The sequence below is a fragment of the Capsicum annuum genome, chromosome 1, assembly GCF_002878395.1.
Source record: "Capsicum annuum cultivar UCD-10X-F1 chromosome 1, UCD10Xv1.1, whole genome shotgun sequence".
NCBI classification, from domain to species: Eukaryota; Viridiplantae; Streptophyta; class Magnoliopsida; order Solanales; family Solanaceae; genus Capsicum; species Capsicum annuum.
In genome coordinates this window covers 77,077,441-77,084,369 of record NC_061111.1, presented here as the reverse complement: position 1 = coordinate 77,084,369, position 6,929 = coordinate 77,077,441, and positions in this window count along the sequence as shown.

Below are 6,929 nucleotides of genomic sequence, written 5' to 3'. Positions count from 1 at the left end.
TGTACTTTTTCAAGAGGAAAATGACACTTTTGCTTTCATTGTTCGGTAGAGCAACGACATGTGCCAACTTGTATTTATAATTGATGGCAATAAAGATGTGATTATTAATATATTAACTCACAAAGTGACCCATAAACTTGATCCACTATTCATTGAACAGCTCAACCTGAAGGTTAGGCTTAAGAATTTTCTAATGCCTACATGAAATACACACTTGAATTTTGAATTGAGGGAACATTTTGACCAATTTATGCATATATCTATGGAGTGTGGGCCAATAGTATACAATTGTTAGAAACTTTGCAACTATTCTAAAACCACCATGACATCCACTGAATTAGGAAGAGTGACAGTTCTCTAGAATAGCCCTCATTTCAGACACCTTGAGACACATATCAATCATACTATCTACATATTCTCTAAACAAGTACTTTTCATCCCTAAAGTAATTATCCACATCAAACAAAAACCTCTTCTTTTGAGAAAGGTTAAGAGCATTAGGAAGCAAGCCACCCATAATGTAGGTGGCATAATCTTCATAGTAAGGATTAGTACTTCCCTAAAGAGACATGACAAAATCATTGGGGAAAGTTTTATCAATTTTGATCTTGCCCAACTTCTCATGAATGTATTCAAAGCGAGAAAGGTGGTTGGCCAATTGATTTTAACAACCCTTTCAGTCTTTGACCTCAAAATCAAATTCTTGTAGGAGAAATATCCTCCTAATCAAATTAGATTTTGGATCTTTCTTTGCCATGAGATATCTATGAGCTTCTTGATATATTTTTACAACCACTTCTCTACTAAAAGAACAGGTTTAAAATTATCAAAAGCAAGTACCATTGTGAGCAACTATTGTTCAATAACTGTATAGTTACGTTGGGCGTCATTCAATGATTAGATTTAATGTTAGATTGAGTGGAACATCTTATCTATTCTATAGACAACAAGGAGCCTAAAGCATCACCACTTACATCACACATTATTTCAAAAGGAGTGGACCAATCCGGAGTCGGAATGATATAATTAAAAGCTCTAAGACAATCACCATCGAATTCAAGCTTTATCTACTTTTCAAGGATTTTACACAAAGGATGAGCAATTTTTGAGAAAGCCATAGTGAATTGCCGATAGAAACTGGCATAACCAAGAAAACTTCAAACATCCCACATGGAGATAGGTTGAGGTAAATAAACAATCACTTTCAGTTTTGCTTGATCCACTTGGAAGCCTTTACCCAAAATATTTTGACCTAACGCGATGCCTTCCTTAACTATAAATGTCATTTTTTAAAATCAAAACATGATTTGTCTCCACACTTCGCTCAAGGACCATACTGAAATGATTGAGGCATGATTTTAATGAATCACTGATCATAGAGAAATCATCCTTGAACAATTCAATTTCATCCTGTACCATATCAGAGAATATAGATAACATACATCATTGAAAGGAAGCAGATGTGTTGCATATACCAAATGAAATGCATTTGAAGGTAAACACACAATAAGGACAAGTTATTATAAACAAAATATCAATCTAGGAAACAATACTAACCATGCTTGTCCAGTCATTCAAACATTTGGTCTATAGAAGGCATAGGAAAATGATCTTTCCCAGTCCAAGAATTCAATTTACGATAATGTATACATACCCTCCAACCTGTAATAAAATCGATGGGTAGAATATTATTATTTTATTTGAGACTAGTGTCTACCACCCTTTATGGGAACATATTTGATTGGACTCTACCATATAATATTTGAAATTGGGTGAACAACACCCACATCAAGCCATTAGATAATCTCTTTCTTGACAACCCTTTAGATTGGTGGGTTAAGCCTTCTTTGGTGTTAGGAAGTTTTAGCACTAATTTGTCAACAAGATAGCAATATCACAAAAAGGTTCTTTTGAACACCTTATAAGTGTGGCTATTTAAATAATATATGGCCTCAATTGGTATTTTTACATTAAATAGACACTATTATATGAACTACTTCAAGTTATTATTTATAGCCATTCCTCAACTATATTCACTTTGTCAAGGATAACAAGTGTTGAAGGATAATTGGGGTTTGAACCCTCTATTCATAATTTAAACATGAAATAGATGTAAGACCCATATCAATTAGATAACTATGAAGACAAATAAATAAAAACCATGCATTAATCACAACTTATTCGAGCATAACTCCAAAATAAGTAATTAGTTACTCACAGAGATAGAAAGTAACGCTATAGCCAAATTCTCTTCAAATTGATCTATTCAAACTCAAGAAAATACAATATCCAAGCTATAAATTTAAATAATCTTTGATTAAAATAACTAATTTTTCACTTGAAAGTCACTCTAATATATCTTATATTAAGAAAAGTGCAAGAATGTTGGAAATCAGCTGAAAACCCCTATTTTTATCAAAAATTAATGTTTGATTGAGACTACAAATATTCCACCTCACTGATTACCTATTAGTGTAGGTCCAATGCAGGTGGCTGGCCTACGTCTAAAGGGCAAATGTAGGTACCACTGGTTTCTCTTTTTGGGCGACCTACATGCCCAGGGGCCTCAGGTGCAAGCATTGGTGGCCTCCTAACACGTCCACATGAATTTTTAAGCCTATATTCTTTAGTTTTTGATCTCCTATAGATTTGCATAACTTAGTATCTTCATTGAATTATTTATCTACACAAATGAACATTATACATGAGATTAGTCGTAAATCAATGAAAAAGCATGATAATTTAAGCTTAAAATAGTCTAGCAAGTCATCACATTGATGACTTATAGAGTGCAACCAAGATTACGCTTGAGAGTTCTTTGCTAATTGGTTCCCTGATAGTCAAGGAAATGGAGTAGGGGTTCATGGGTGGATTTTAAAGTTGAATGGAATGACACTTTACTCCTTTCTTCACACACTGGATTTTGATCATACCAGAATAAAGGAGATATACAATAATCCTTCTTATCGAGATTTACGTCAAACACTCTTCAAGCCACGTTGAATGGCTAGATTGGAATGCCCCTAATATAGGGGCTATTCCAAAATATTCCCTTATGCTTATTGATATAAGAAGGCACAAATTTGGCTTAGTCTAGTTAGTGCTTATTTTATTATGAGGACCCACCTTACTAGCATTACATTTATCTATCTAGTCTAGTTTTTGCTTTAATGAGAGAGCTCCTAATAATGTTTGTGCATTAATTAGATTAACCATATGGAAAGCCCAAGTTCACAATGTTGTTTTATTCAGCTTTCAGAATCTTGTGTCTATGTTTTTAAAACACTATATGGTTGAGGTGGACCTGACAGATTACTAATATCCTAGAAACTTGAGAGGGTTTGATGTGACAAAGATGAAGGAGACCGATTCTGCCAATGGTCCAGTTCTCAGAACCACATAGAGGAATACACATAATGATAGCTACTTCTACTAACATTCTTATGGAATGACTAAGCCAAGCCGATGATAATGTGTGGTAGTCAAAAACCTACTACTAAGGATTAAAGGTAGTTGGATAGTGATTAACCCATGAATGGCCATGACATAGTAATGTGCCGAGTGAGATAGACCCTCAGAGAGCCAATAAATGATGATGTTCCTACCAATTATAGGCTGATACGGGACAAACAAGAGGAACACAAAACAGCCATAAAACAGTCCGATACACCTTCCAAAATAGTCCACAAATCACAAGAAATTGTGAACCAAATGGAGACCTCACTCGAATTCGACAAATATAACAAGAATATAAGAAACAAAGGTGTATTTGACACCCAAAACAGCCACAAAACACAATAAAAACGTGATGAACAATATGACAACAAAAACAACCAGATTTGGATTTCGCAATAACAAGATACAAAAGGATAGTAACTTGACATACAATATTCACAAATATAAGAACCCTAACAATAAGAAAGGACCCTAAGACAAATAAATAGCAACATCAAGTTCTTACTTGGACCAAGAGGGACTCATGAACCTCAAGACCTAAGTTTCCAAGCAAACAAACAACAAAAGTGATTCCACTCTCTTGTTGCTACCTAGTTCCAAGTTTCAGATTTGCCTCATGGAAAGAGGACTTTATCTTTCTATGTTGTACAATATTCATATTCATCAAAAATTCCCCTAACAAATGACCTAAAAGTTTCCTTATATAGTAGTTTACAAACAAGGTGTGAAATGTCCAAAATGACCCCTTAGTCTAAAGTCTTCAAGTGGGTGCCCTTGGAGAGCATTATATGGACGTTTTTGGACCCTTTTAAGTCCTAATTTGCACTTCACTTTCACACTCTAAGTCTCGGGTTTAATACATCTCAGAAACATGCATCCTCGTGGTCGTACCCGTATCATCCTCTCCTTCTTGAAAAGGATTCGACCTCAAATCCATGCCTTGCAAAATCAAGAGAAGACAAACAAGCACACATCCTCATGACATGAGGGTTAGGGTTAGAAAAATACACATATCAATATGCCATACCGAGGTGGAACAAACTTGAAGTACATCCATGGATCCTTCGTGTTGAACATAAAAAACTTAGTACAAATGGCACAAAGAAAGTGATCACCACCAACAAAAAGAGATAAGAAAGAACCTTGTCTTCCTTCCTTAGCGCCCACAATCAAACATTGCTTATCTTCTTGACCAAGCATTAAGTGGAGAGTGTTGAGATTTCCACATTCCAATAGGGTGCCAAGATCAAATGGAAAAATTAGCCAAGGACCTAAGCCGAGGCTAGCCCTTCCTTCCCCTACAATGTCACTCCCACCTTCACACGCAAAAATATTTTTATACATATGATCTCTATGAACGAAACTAATTGCAATGATTTTAACAAACAAGATGTTCAAAGAGTCATGTGCATTATCAAGATCAATTTTATAGACACCATCACTAACTTGAGAATTTTTAAGCATTACTATTCATATGCCCAAGTAATGAACTACTTTTAAGAGTAAATTTATCATCATGAACACCAAGAGTACTACCAAGGGTACTCATTACCAAGACTATACATTCCTTGCCCATAAGAGTACTCTCATCTTCCAAGAAGAGATTTTCATCTTTAGGAAGAATGATGTCACACCATAGAGGATTAGCATATAGGCTATAGCTTCTAAGACAAGCTATTCCATCAACATCACTTGCACCACTAGGTTCATTAGGAGTAGATAAAATATCTTCAAACAAGACATTATGCCTAAAGAGTGAATGATCTAACCTGCGGATAGATTTGGAACTTTCACTCTCTAAGGAATCATTATCAAGTTTCAAAGATATGTCAAGCATATGATTAACCCTATGAGCCAAACAAATATTAGCATCTTTACAACAACATAGGCTCATAGGTTCACTCCTTTTTCCTTGGCCAACATCTTTAAATCCTTCACTCACTTGAGATTCATTAATCACATCACACATATCCTCAAGTGCTGGGAAGTTTTACTCACAAGTAGGGTAGAAAATTCCTCCGGGAAGCTCTCAACACAAGGTGCTTGGACAATTGGATTTTGTAGGTAGAGTTTTAGTAGCAATTGGCGTATAATTTCAATGTGCTATTTCATATCTTCAATATTGCCGATACGATCACATGTGGCATTGAAATTATGGCAGCCATTGTACCTAACAAAAAGACACAACAAACATAGAAAACAAACAAACTTGTTAGATCAAAAATGCCTCGTCACACTCTCACTCTCGGTTTTACCTCACACTTGGTTTCACAAGTGTTGAAGCCGGCTTGTACTTCGTGAGTGATTGAGGGTAGAGTCTACTCTTGCTCGGAATAGATTTTTATTTGAAACTCAAATGAAATCTTGTAGGACTTGAGTCAAGAACTAACAACGAATTCACAAAAAAGAAAAGTACACAAAGAACGTTAACACGAACAAACGGACACAAAACTAATTTACAATCTAGTAGGAGTTTACTATCTTGTTAATTAGTGTTTTAACCAACAAACGAAACTAAGAAACAATAAAATGAAACTAATAATTATAAAATTTGAGCTTAATTATGTTGCGTGAACAGTAAAAATGTGATGATGTGGCAGCCACATAATTGGTCATGGTCCCACATAATTTTGTTGTCCAATTTCAAGTCTTGATCAATTTTCAATTTGGACTTTGGTGGAATTTGTTTAAGGAGGGAAATTAAAACAAGTCTTGGAGCCCTTTTCAATTGCAAGTTTCAAGACTTTGACATTACTTGTACTACTCTTTAAAACATGGGTCCTTGAATCATGGAAAGTTGTTAGAAAGTGGTTGAGATGTGATTGACTAGTTGATGAGTGATGGTAAGTCTTTCAAGACTAACAAAGCTTCACCTTTTCGCCTTCACCTTTATAGATTAGTTCACTTTATTTTAACAAGCTATGAAGGTTGTGAAGAACTTCAAGAACAAAATCAACAATCACCAAGAACAACCAACAACAATTCTCCAAGAACACCAACAATTTCACACGGCCAACTTTCAATTTTCACAATACAATATATTCAATACTCTTGGCCAAGACAACTACAACTTCAACAAAATGGTTCTTAGGACACCAATGAACAACAATATCATGTGGCCAAGCTTATAACAACAACAAGATAAAGGCCGCGTTGCCAAAACAGTCCACCACAACAATGTTCAACAACAAATCGACCAAGTCCAAGTTCACGAAAACAACACCAACAATGTAAGCTCAAACTTATATTTAGACTCAAGAGTATTAGAGATGAAGAAAACTAACACTAGAGAAAATAAAACAAGTAAAACTCTTGGCGAAGACACAACAATAACACTATTTCGGCCAAAAACACAAAATGGACAGATTTGCTTCTTTTTAATTTTTCAGTTTTCTAACACTCTATCAAGCAAGCCCAAGATTGATCTTGTAGGAACAAGAACAATCCATGCTTTGATACCAAATGATACGGGA